This window comes from Protopterus annectens, chromosome 2.part0, assembly GCF_019279795.1.
Source record: "Protopterus annectens isolate FY-2018-M chromosome 2.part0, PAN1.0, whole genome shotgun sequence".
Taxonomy (NCBI): domain Eukaryota; kingdom Metazoa; phylum Chordata; order Ceratodontiformes; family Protopteridae; genus Protopterus; species Protopterus annectens.
Window position 1 is genome coordinate 1,986,875,684 of NC_056728.1, and position 14,296 is coordinate 1,986,889,979.

Consider the following 14,296-nt stretch of genomic DNA (forward strand, 5'->3'; position numbering starts at 1 on the left):
CTGTGTTCATCCTTGGCCACCTCGATCTGTAGAGTTTCTGGCTTTGTGAAGAGGGATAGTATAGAAGGATTTCCAAATGTCAGGGACCAGGGCTTTTGCGGTGGGACGGTTAATAAGACTAGAGACAAGGTAGACGATGGATTGTATATATATATATATATATATATATATATATATACACACACACACACACACACACACACACACACACACACACACACACACACACACACACACACACACAACACATACACACAAAAACACATGCTACACATACACATGCACATTAAAAATTATATATGTATATATATATATATATATAGAGAGAGAGAGAGAGATATAGAGAGAGAGAGAGAGCGATTATATATATATATATATATATATATATATATATATATATATTTATATAGTGAGAGAGAGAGAGAAAGAGAGAGTCTCAGACTTAGATGACTATGAGTGATGCATACGTCACAATCTCCAAAATAAAAAAAATGACTGGTAGTTTTTTAGGCTGAGAATGCTATGCAGCAGTTTCTATAAGAGAGAAAATGGTAGTTTAAGGGCTGACTAAGATCTCTGACAAATATGAACTGTGGACAATTAACTGTCCTATGATCACCATGCATCCACTGTTGTAAGGAACTTCTTTTTCATCGTAGAGCTTATTATTATATTTAAAGGTAATGCACCAGATCCCTGGATGTAGTAATTCTACTGTACTTGGAATTCATTAGGCTGATCAATGAATAGAATGTCCCTTTTGGTATGTAGCAGTCCAAACTCACACCACATTTGAAATTGTCACAATGCTTTCTCACTAAAGAAACAAAAAACTAAATTTAAAAAACTATGCAGACCCTATCCTAGCCTTGTCCCTCTTTTTATTATCATGTGGGCTACTGAGATGCCTTGCATATAGAGCTTCAATAGATATTCTTCTGTCAAACCTGTTACATATGTACAAGTCCATTGGTATCATAAACACCCACTCAATGGATATCAATTTTGTTTGCCAAATAAACAGAGCATGTTGAAGGGATGTGTATGCATCACAGAGAATATTGCTTCTAGAGAACCATTTCCTATTATACATAAAGCACATTTATTCAAACATAATTCGGATGATTGGATCTGAGACTGCAAATTCAGCCCCATTTAACATCACTGTCCCTCATGGATAGGAGAAACAATGCTGCAACATATCCTTTTTTGCTTGTCTCGGGATTATTTTCACATAGAATATAAGGGCTAAAAACTCTGAATGAGGCTATGCTTCTTAAATCCTCAGAGGTCAATAACCTTGTGTGTGTGTGTGTGTGTGTGTATATATATATATATATATATATATATATATATATATATATATATATATATATATATATATATATATATATACACACACATATATACACATGGATCCACTTTATAATCTCGAAATACTAAAATGTCGAATTTTAGTATCTCGAGACTATAAAGACGAAAGCCTACAAAACCGACACCCAAAATCGCGACCATTCACATACACACACCCCCACACAACCAAGCACACATACACCTACGTAATGAAACTACAACAAACAAAACAACACACACAAACACAACATAAGAAACAAACACACCTACCCTACTTATAAGCAGGGGTCAAGCCACCGTGCACCCCCCAAACCCCCACCACCTAACTCCAAGGTCGCACTAAAAACACAAACATATAAAACTCACTATTACACACTCTCACACGCACTTAAATCCCTACCCAATACCCTTACAAGGACACCACTTACGTGAATCCCCAGCTAAATCCAAAAACCGCATTACACATCACAAATCCAACAACACAACTGATTTGACATTTCCGCATTCGATATTATGCAGTTTCGGGTAACTGCACTTTCAACTTTATAATCTCAAATACTAAAATTCGATATTTTAGTATTTCGAGATTATAAAGTGAAACTATATATATATATATATATATATATATATATATATATATATATATATATATATATATATATATATATATATATATATATATACACATGGTTCCCCTTGAAAACATTGAAATTCTAAAACATCAGAATTCATATGGTCGAGACCATATCATCGAGTGCTTAGAACATCAATGTTATCAAGGGGAAGAAAAAGGTAAGTAAAAAAGGGAAAAAGCTGTGTCTGTGAATGTGCCATCTCTGTGATGGCACTGCAGACAGGGTATGGGAAATCTTCCATTTAGCACTTCTGCATACAGCGCTAAAATGGAGATTTCCCTTTACCCCACTGTAATGCGATGTAGAAGTTGGTATATTAAAGTAGGGGGGTGTGGGGGGGGGGGTGCAGCATACACTTGTTTCAAAAGTTTTTTTTTTGTTTGGTTTCACTTGAAAGCTTCGATGTTCTGAAATATCGATGATATGGTCTCGACCATATGACATTTGATGTTTGGAATGTCGATGTTTTCAAGTGGAACTATATACATACATGCATATATATATATATGTACATACATATATATATATATATATATATATATGTATATATATATATATATATATGTACATATATAGATATATATATATATATATATATATATAGAGAGAGAGAGGGGCACTGTAACCTAGTATTGAGGGCATATAGTTTTCCAGTCTTAAGGGTAGTGCACACTTTTCTTAAGAATGTGAAAAAAAAAAGAAAACTAGTTGCACAGGAATGATAATGTCATACGAATTACTAAAATAACCTGCTGTCATAATTTCTAAGTAAGATTCATGTTAAAGATCAATTTACATTCTTATTAAAAATAAGGAAACAGAATTCAAGATGGTATTGCTTATATAATCCACTGTTTATTAAGTAAAAACTAGAGATGAACACTTTTGCTGGTATCTAAACCATCCATCCTGAATATGCTTAAGGCAAACATGATCTGTTTTTCTAATTACAAAATAAAACTGCTGCCAGCACAAGAAAAACACCAGAAGTTTTAAATGAAGCCCTGCCATTGCTGTGACATCTAGCAAGTAAGCTCCCACATCTATGTGCAGTAGCTTGTTGAGTGTTTCTAATTTTATATTTTGTCTAGTCCTTTTATTTACTGAAAAGATACTGAGGGTGGTAACTGTGGTATTTGCAGGGAGGAGGCTTTATTCCCTGTCCTTAATAGTTTTACCTTAGTTGGTAGAAGGTTTTCATCAAAAAGGAAAGAAAAAAAAAACTTTTATTTCAATTGTGCTTAAATATTTTAAGTTGCTTTTATAGTGATACTATGTGGTGATACTTTTTTGGACTTTTCTGGGTTTTTTTCATGTTTTAGACAAAAAAAGTTATCTGTTTGCATTTTCTTTTTAATTAGTTCTGGAATGTTAGTCTTGTAGTTAATTCACAGTTATGGGAAAATTGTGGCCAGGATTCAATAGGAATAGTGTTATTCCTACATGGAGTGAACAATGTCCATGTCTGCACCCTCCTCTTAGCAGCGTGCCTTTCATATTAATGAAGGCGCTTTACTGAGATGGATCTGCGGACATGGACACTGAATGAGTGTAGGGGGCATGTTGCAGTAGTGCTCGCAGATCTGTAACATGCTCCCTGCAGTACGGCACTTTACAATGCTTTCAGTGTCTGCTGACACTGAAAGCAGATTGTGAATGGGAAGCAATGCAGGGGGTATGTGACAGGAGCTGTAACACACCCCCTGCATTGTCAAAGGGTCGTATAGCACTTTAAAATGCTTTCAATGTCAGCAGGCACTGAAAGCAGGATTGTGAATGGAAAGCAATGCAGGAGGTTTGTGACAGGAACTGTAACACACCCCCTGCATTGTCAAAGTGCCATATGACACTTTACAGTACAATTGTGTCCTCAGACACACACCCATACCCGTCAACCTCGTAGTGCCAACAATCTGGACAAAGCCCAACAAAATGGGGGGGACAAAGGTCCAAAATAGGGACATATTTTAAGTACTACTCTTATAAACTTAGAAAGTTGATATAGTAACAGGGTCTGTTTTAACATACATTTTCTGAAAGATTAGAAGTCTGAAACTCAAATGTATGCCATTATTTAGTGACTTCAACCCTGAGATCGTCTATTTGGTTTGCAGAAAACCATGAATTTTATGAGAAACAAAACAAAAATATAAGCCAAACATATACACAGTCTGCAAGAATCTGGAGAGTTGAGAGGTATGCACACACCTCAACCTCCCAAAATAGGGCAAATTTAAAAAAAATATTGCTCATACAGACTTAGACAAGTAGTGCATTACCAAATATGAACCAGCATTAGTATTAATATATGTAATTGAAGTGGTTGTATTAAATTATTTTTCTGTCATAACTGAAGTTAAGCGTAACTGAGCAGGTTTGCCTGTCACGGTGCTTTGCTCAGCATTGCCTAAACATCTTATAGGAGCTAAATACAAATGTAGGGCTAAAATCCTCAATGGTGAGATATTGTAGTGATTAGAGTTCTGGGTTTGCATGCAACAGTTCACGGTTTGAGTACCAAGGCAAGCCCTTCATTTTTACATGGGAAAGCATTGTTAAAATTAGTTTCTTTTTTTAAATGATGTAGTAATTGATATTTGTTAACCAGGGTAGTGTAGCTGGTCCAAAATTGCAGTGTCAGTGGATATATGATGTGAAAACTCCATGTAAACACAAGTGTCCCATAGGGTACAGTCACACCCCAAGGTAATGTCATAAAAGCACATAGGGGGATGTCATATAAAGTAAAATATATACACTTAATAATATGTCAATAATGAGTAATGTCCAATTCAAAACTTTTTTTTACCTGAAAACTGAACAATGCTTAGCAGCGTTCAGCTCTGCTTAGCCAGTTTGAGCATTGCTGAGAAGTCTATTCTAAGCAGTATTTAGCCCAGCTAAGTGGATTTGTGCACCACTAAAGCACTCACTGTTCAACATTTACCCCTTTAAGCACTGCTCAATTCAGTTTAGCAAATTTGCACACTGCTGAGCTGTGCTCAACATTTTCAAAATGGTCCAATGATGGTGAAGGGTAGAAATATGGCCTTATTTAAACCACACAGGTGGGAATACAGCCAGAACCTGTTGCAGTTTGATCTCTGCAGGAACTATGGGTTTGGAGAGGGAACAGGCTTTTGGGCACAGTGCTGGGGCATTTTGGAGTCCAGGGTCATGGCTGGGCTCCTTGCTGAACACCATGATGGCAGACTGCTGCGGGGCCAGTACTAGGACTCACAGTACAAAGTGGAGGCCAGGGACCATTTGACACTTTAACTCACCAGTGCCACTGGCATAACCCAAACTGGTGAGCAGGTACAGCATCATTATTCTGACCAACAGCATAGGAAGGGGGTGCTCTTGGACCAATGGATCCAAGATGCTGGGGCCCGGAATGCCACAGTAGTTAGTAAGTATCTTGTTCATAGGTGTACCAAATTCTAGCCTGAGTATGTGATAGACAGGTATGCATAATGTTTGTTTTTCCCCTACAGCTGCAGAAGAGAGGGCTAGCAATGTGGAAGCCCATGGGGACAGACTGCCGAGGCTGTGCCGAGAGGCTGGTGGGTACAGATCTATCTTACAGTATATAGTGCAATAAATAAGAAGGAGTGGATTGCTTACTGCCCGCATGTATAGTGTGTTCTGTGTGTACTAAATAAATAAAGTTTGTCAGACCGATATTGAACTACAGGATATGCAGTACTACTGAAAGTAGAATAGCAACTGTAATAAAGGACTGTGTCCTGTTACTCAGATAAAGATTTATACCACAAACTGTTGTGTTTATTCTGGTATGTTGTAGAAATAGAATGTGTACAGGTTCTTCACAGCAAATATGGCTTTGACAGCATGCATTAAATGAGGTTGTTCTGAGAACCAGCTGTTATGCAAAATTGTAGATTGTGGAGCTGTAAAACAAGATATAAATATGTCCTGCACTAAGATCTGAACCTTGAACAGTAATATGTAATGAATTATAGTGTTCCCCCTGCAGCATTGTCTTGTGTTAACCTTTGCATTCCACATCATATTATTTCAAAGGATTAATACACAGTACGCTTACTGTCTCTCATGCATGAATCACAGGAATGTATGTTCAACTGTCACCACAGTCTTTGTGACATTACACTTAGATTACAGGGTCAGAAAAGTGAGTAATAGGCAGTAATCAGTCAAGCAAGAGACAGCAGTTATCCAGTAGCTTAGTGTGATGAAAAATAGCTCTGCTGTTCATTTTTGCACACCCAGACTACAGTTTGAATACAAGGAGTGGTACTAAGATGTGTGCATAATTACACTAAATAAATCTTTAATATTTATAAAAGTAGTCAGGTAGTGTTAACAGATATCTTCTCCACAGGACTTACAGGTAGGTAAAGAAATGTTTGTAGCAGCTGTATGAAGGACATACTAATAAACCCATGTACAGCTGTTCAACTGTCCAACCCCATGTCTGCAAATGACAGCATGATAGGTACATACACCATGCACTCTTCCCGATACATGTCTCTCAAGTGTCATGCTGTCATGGCTAGTGGTCAATGTTGCCAATAACCTTAGACACAAATATGAATCCATGTGAAGCATGCCAGTAGCACACTCACGCATCAGTGCAGGGTGCCCCTTCCTCGTCATATATGTAACCCTGACATGTATTATTCTCCTCTAGTCATGTACCCAGAGTTGTCGCAGTGTGCCCCATACCATTCCAGGTTGAAAGTATAACAGTTATGTATGTGCTGCGGAAGCTATGGGCCACAAGGAGATGTAAAGTGAGGGCAGACCTGTAGAGTATTGAGCAGTACTGTTGTGAAAAATAGAAGCCTATACAGTTATTAATGGACTTTTCTTCTCCCCCCCACCCCTTATCTGCATCAATAATTATTATTCATATACTATGGGTATGTTATTCTCAAAACATAATGTTGGGACTTGTGTTCTATTATTTTTCATATATCCAATTGGTTGCATATTAATATACCTTGTTCAAATACCATTGTTGGTGGCCTGTTGCTACCAATGTAACTGGCATGCTGTTACAATGCGTACTTTTGTTCTATTTATGCATGTGTTCTGTTTGCTATGCAACTGTTTCAAATCTACTACCATGGGTTAATAGGAACACCCATGCATGCTGTTATAACTAATTTTGAAATGTTTTGTTCATGACTAACCAATACATTTTGTAAAACCTCAACACCATAGTATGTTCGGTAAGGCAGATCCCAGTGGATCTGCCTGTCCTGCCTCATCTGGCAGTGGCATCAGGTCCCAGCACATCTGGGACCCAACCTGGAACTTCCTCCTCTGCTGGTCCTGCACCACCCTCGGATGGAACTGCCTCAGGGGATGGGGCTTGTCCCCCCTGAGCACGGGTGCAGAGAGGAACCCGTCACCCCAACTAAGTTCCAGGGTATGGTGTGCAGTGCCATCTGCTCAGAGTTGGATGGATGGCTGAGCCAGATCAAAGGCAGACTGGCACATCTCAAGGGGCAGCTTGCCAATGTTGTCCAGCCCCCAGTACAGTAACCTTCAGCACCGTGAAGGGGTGACGGCTCATGGGTGAGGACCTCAGTCCCACTTTTTTCCATCTGGGGGCACATGGGCTTCCAATTTCCAACCACCCTCCCCATTCAAGGTGTTTACCCCCTCATTTGTCATACACTACCCCTGTCTGCTGTCTTGTCTAGCTGAAAAAGCAACCTCTCCTACCCAACTTACCTCCCCAAATGTACCTACAACTCTTCCCCAACATTCCACTCTAACCTTAAAAAAAGGAGGTCATCTGTCCCACAAAAAAAAAATATCGCCCTATACGTAGCTATCCATTCTGCACACTTGTACACTGGACACATCTAATGTGGTCCAATAGGCTTGACAACACATTTCTGTTGTCCTGACCCCCTTCTATGGGGTTTGAGGATCCAAATTCATATCCAAAATCTCTTCAAATGCACAGCTATTGCTGTAGAAGAAATCAACAGCTATGGTCCTTTTTTACACCCATCCTGCACATCCTGTGCTGCTTTTCACATTATTTTTCCCCCTGATTGCATCCAATTTCCTATCACCCCTTTTTTCTTTTCTTTTTTTTGAAATTAGTGTGGATTTAAGTGGGAATAAGCAGCACTAAATGAAGCCAAAATGGAATTAACGACTCTTGGTATCACTTAACGTCATGCAAACCCATGAAAACCTGCTTAAAACTGCTTAAAACTGTTTTAATCTCTCTGTCTCAATCAGCCTCTGTTCTGCCCAGCAACAAAATAATCAGCCCTGGCAGGTCCCAAACCCAGGACCCTGTGCACTACAGTCAGAGCAACATACCGCTACACCATATGAGATGTGGGAATTTGTGATGCTTTAACAAACATATCATGGATTACAATCATTTAACATAAGGGAAAAATGCACATCCCTGTCAAGTATTAAACCCAGGACCCTGTGCACTCCAGTCATAGCAGCTACCACTACTCCACATGAGCTGTAAACATTTATAATGCTTCAGTAAATATATCATGCAGGATGGTCATCCAACATTAGGGAAAAACCTGTGAAATTGGTAACGTTTTTTTTATATATATATATATATATATATATATATATATATATATATATATATATATATATATACCCACACACACACACACACACACACACACACACACACACACACACACACACACACACACACTCACACACACATACTCAACCTCTTAGTGCAAGACATGTGGACAAAGCCTGACAAAGTGAGGGACAAATGACCAGAAATAGGGACATACTTTAATTATGGATGATATAAGTTTAGAAAGTTGCTACAGTAACACGGTTTGTTTTAACATATATTTTCTGAAATATTTCAAGTTTGTCACCCAAATGTTTCTCATTATTTACTGACTTCAATCCTCATATCATCCCAGTGAAATGTCAGAAATCCACAACTGTTATGGTGAACCGACCAGAGATATGAACCAAACATCTAGACATTCTATGAAAATCTGGATAGTTAATAGGTATGAGTGCAGTCATGTAACATTAGGGAAAAAAACACTGAGCTACCACCACCTTCTGAACTACAGTCATAGGAACACAACACTACACCAGATCAGCTCTGGGGAATTGCTGATGCATTTGCAAATATATCACACACTATAGGGATACGACTGTAGGGAAAAGCAGACATCAGTGAGAAATTGGCTACCCAGAACCATTTGCACTACAGTAAAAGCAACGTAGTAGTAAGCCAAATGACCTCTAGAGTATAATGACTGTTTGAACAATTATATCCTGATTGCCAGTCATACACTACTCCTATACATACTGCCCCAAATCACAGTGTACTTGGAATCATGAGGTGCTAGGTGACATGTCTCAGTCTGCCCCTACAAACATATACAGCTGATAAACCACCAGCAACTGTAGCAGCATGCACAGTTAGATGGAAAAGGATCTATGACACTCACATCTGCACCACTCCCTACTCAGCCCAGCAAACAGTTACACACTATACTGCTACACAATCTTAAAATTCTGTTAACAATGGCCAGATATACATAACCCTGGAATGTACAGATTTCTACTGAATGTCTAGGGTTTTGGCCCATGCTTATGGCCTCTTCCTCATAACATTTCTGGTATTCTGCTAAATCACTGGGATGATATCAGGAGTGAAGTCACTAAATAATGATATACCATATCTCTCAACCTGTTAGTGCAAGAAATCTGGACAAATCTGATATACTTAGGGGACAAGCGCCCAAAAAACATCTTTTAAATACTGGTGTTATAAACTGAAAAAGTTTCTGGAGTGACAGGGCTTGTTTTAACATAAATTTTCTGAAGGATATGAAGTCTGAAACCGAAATGGATGCCATTATTTAGTGACTTCAATCCTCAGATCATCCTAGTGATTTGTCAAAAAAAAACCAAAAAAAAAAAAAAACAATTGTATGAGGAACAGACCAAACATAAGAGGCAATCATCTAAGCATTCTGTGAAAATCTGGACAGCTGAGAGGTATGTATATACATATCAGTGTCAGACATCAAATCATGCAGAAAATGCATGTCCAGACAAACCCTGCTAATCTAGCAAGTTTCTAACTGTATAACAGCAATAATTACAATCTGTCCCTAATTCTGGAACTTTGTTCCCCATTTTGTTGGGCTTTCTCCACATTTCTTGTGCTAAGAGGTTGACAGGTATGTAGACACAGCTTGCAAAACTGTGGACATAGCACATCAATCCAAACAGTGGACAGTATTTCCATTTACCCTCTGTGATGCTGTAGCTCCCACACCTCCATAATTATCTTCTCACAGGCAAGGAAAAGGGGTAAGACCCAAATAGCACTGTGTTGCCATGTTATTGGCTAATGGAAAGACAACACAGGTGTTCTGGATGCAATTAGCAAGTGGGGGACACCAATTGGTGCACAGGCCATCACCTGTTCATGAGCATTACCTACAAAAGGCAAGCTGCTGCCTATGTAAAACAGGGCTGAACCTTTTTATGCAATGACAGACTGCAAGTAGAGAAAGCTACACCTCTGGATTACTCAGAAAATACTACAGCAACATAACAGGTATGTCAACCAATTAAACATGTAATGGAATGGAGAACAGGGATGCAATAATGGGAAGTAGGAGGTTAAACAATAGGTCTCAACAAGACTTGCCGGACTGACATGTTGCTGTCCAGCACCTACGGCCATCCCTGCTGGCTCTGTCTGCAGTGACATACATCACAGCTCTGGCCCCTGAGTCACCCCAGCAAAGGCAGCTGACATATGACTACTACTGGAGTGTCTGTTGTCCAATACTGACTGTGACACTGCCAGGCCAGCTACCTGGGATGTTGTAAATATTCATATGTCACTTGTGAATACTATTATGATACATATGCTTGTTTTACAAGTCTAAGAGATGTATATAGGGTATGTGCATGATAAACAACTGGTGCAAAAGTGTGTGGTGAACTGTATGTTATATACTGAGCTCATACCTTTCAGCTGTCTAAAGTTTTGCAGATTGACCACGTTTGCCTCATATTTGTAGTCATTTTCTCATGCACTTGTGTTTTATCTGGTAAATAAGTAAAGACTGAAGTCATAATATAAAGGCATACATTTGCATGTCAGATGTCATATCCTTCAGAGTATTTCTGTGAATGCAAAACCAACTTTGCTATCAACGATCTAAGTGTGTTACATAAATATAAAGTGTCACTATTTTTTGGCCTTTGCCCCCCCCCCCCCATTTATGTGTGCCTTTGTCCAGATATCTTGCTCTAACAGGTTGAGAGGTATGACTGAGCTGCAAGAGTGTAAACACAGTGTGGCATACTGACAAAGAACAGAAATGTATATCAAGTATTACCTGTGCACGTGTATGCATTAATACTAGTAGCTGGAAGCCTCAGACATACAGACATGAATTGCAAAATGTCAGGGAAATAAGATGTACTTGTTTTACAAATCTGTAATCTTAGTTTCAGTGCATCAAACAGACATAAATGTCTACAGCTGCAGGTTGTTGTATTGTCTTGAAACAGAAATAATTACTAGTTTGATTATAATTACTAGGTTGAAATTGGAAAAGTATTTAACTGTGCTATGATTTTGTGTCCAGGCCAACACCAAACATTTATATGAGGATCTACATAGCTGAATGGACTCAGCAATACCTGACTGGACAAAGAAAATCACCTCCCCCAAGGTAGAGTAAACTTCTGTGGTGGACAGAAGCAATACACACCCTCCATAATAGGTGGAAATAGTGGCTGTACAGGGCCAAGAAGGAGTAAGTGCCAAATTGGAAGGAATCTCACCTTCGTCTGAACAAGCAAATAAGGTCACAGATGAATTACTCTAAGTCTAACTTTGAATGCAAATTGGACACATCCACCAAAGTCAATCACAAGGCCTTCTTCACATATGTCTGCAATCTCAGAGGTAACAACCAAATCTGCTTTGTACTGGTGATCAATTGAATCACATACACATGCCATAGATATAGCCAACCTGCTGCAGACAGGCTAAGTGAAAACCTCACCCCCCTGTCCCCCATCAGTAAAGGAGGACATGCACAGCACCTGCCCCCTGCACAGCACCTGCCCCCTCCTCTCATCATTAGGGAACATGTCAGTAATGCCCTCTCAAAGGCAACAAACTGACGTGTCTAAGGGACCTGATAACATCCCTGGCTGCATCCCACATGAACTCAGGCATAAGCTCTCAGCTCCATTACACACTGTATCAACCAAATCCTGAGCACCAGTGATACCCATCTGCACAGAGGACAGCCACTATCATCCCTCTACTCAAAGGTGGAGCATCCACTGACCCAGCCAGTCATATGCACATCAGCCTAACTAGCCTGATCTGCAAGACCATGGAAGGCATTATCAAGGACTTTATAAACAGGGACATCGGCAACCTGAAAATGCTTGTGCTCATACATTTTGATATCGTCAAAGAGATATCAGGCCTGTTAAACCTGGTCAACTTCTTTGAAGTGGTCAACAAACACATAGATGAGGGGAAGATGGTACACACTGCCAACCTTCACCTAGCCAAACCTCTGACAATAATCCCCAGCTCCCCATAATACATAAGCCTACACAGCTAGGCAACAATCTGTATGTTATCAGATGGGTAGCTAACTGGGTCTATGATAGTACCCACTCAGTCAAAGTAGTGAAAGCCACATCTAGTAATAGACCCTTAAAGAGTGGTGTACCCCAAAGATCTGTCTGAGGGACTCTACTGTTTGGGATATACTGTTCTGAGGTGCAAGACAAAACCAATGCTCTGTGGCTGACCAGATTTACAGATGACTGCAAACTGGCCACTGTCTTACATCCCCCTAGTGATGTGAACATCCTCCAAAAGGCCCTTACCCAAATTAATGACTGGTGCCAGCAACATTACCCTAAAATGAATGCCAGGGAATGCATCATTTTCCCTATTGTGGTAGATGTCATCCACACTAGTTATGAAAATAATAACGATGTACTGAGCATGCAATCAGGTGTGAGGCAACTTGTGCAGCAAGGTTCATAGCAACCTGAGAGTTTCCAACCACGTTGGCACCATTGTACGGAAGGCTGTCTACATAGCCCTGTAGTCCTCCCTTATCAAACCTATTTCTGAGCCATGTACCTTGCCAACCACATGCAGGAGTTTCAGAGACCACAGAGGTTCCTGACCAGGAAAATCCAGGGTCGGCAACACCTATCCTATACAGATAGACTGAAAGCCCTATAGGTCTACTAAGTCTCATACAGACTGATCAGAGGTGATGTGTGCCTGGCATACAAGGCCATTCCCAAACCAGCCTTGATGGAGTTTCTGCACATAAATAAGACAAACCCCACTCGCGCAACTCCCATGCAAGGCCCTCACCTGGTCTGTGACATAAATAGTACTTGGTGGGATAGATGTGTGTCTCAAACAATACACTGTCTGTTAAATACACTCCCTTTCCATGTCTAGCAGAGTATCTCCCTAGCCTTCTTTTGGAAGAAGCTGGATGACTGAATGAGAAACATGAAAGATGTCCCTGGGATCCCAACTGAAGTCCCACCTGGACAGGGGAAACAGGTGCTGACTTTGAAGGAGCATGGGCAAAAATCTGGGCTAGGCTTATGAGGACATCTGTGACAATAGCTTAGTATCATTCTTTGAATCTATGCACCTAGTACTTTACACGTTCCCTGTATGTATTGCAGACTGCCCTGCAATGCTGTCATAAATGAATCCCTGTGAGTCTGAACTGTGTAGTTGCTGCATTGATGGAGTATTCTCTTGTTCCTTTATTATTTATTATCACATATCATTACACCTTGTCATTGTGTGTGGTCTGTCTGGTCTGTATAGCACTAAGTCAACTCTTAGAGTACTTGCATATGCATGTGGTGACACTATATAGCTCACTCCGATAGCCTTGGTCTTCATCACACTTACCATTTTGCTAATAGGCTCATCACACAGTAGGCCGTGTCACCCTTTGTTGAGGGCCTTACAGTAGCTGTTAAAGAAATGGATTGTGGCAATCAGAACTACCTTCTTGAAGTCTGGGCTGAAGAAAAGTTGTGCCAGACTTTACCAGGAGTGTGAGTGTGTGTGTGTGAGTGTGTGTGTGTGTGTGTGTGTGTGTGTGTGTGTGTGTGTGTGTGTGTGTGTGTGTGTGTGTGTGTGTGTGTTAAATTAAAAACTCAGATAGCAAAGTGTGTGTGTCAGCTACTTGGCCAGGGATCCAAAGTACTGGTTGGACAGAGAGGCTGGCAGATGTTTTGGAATG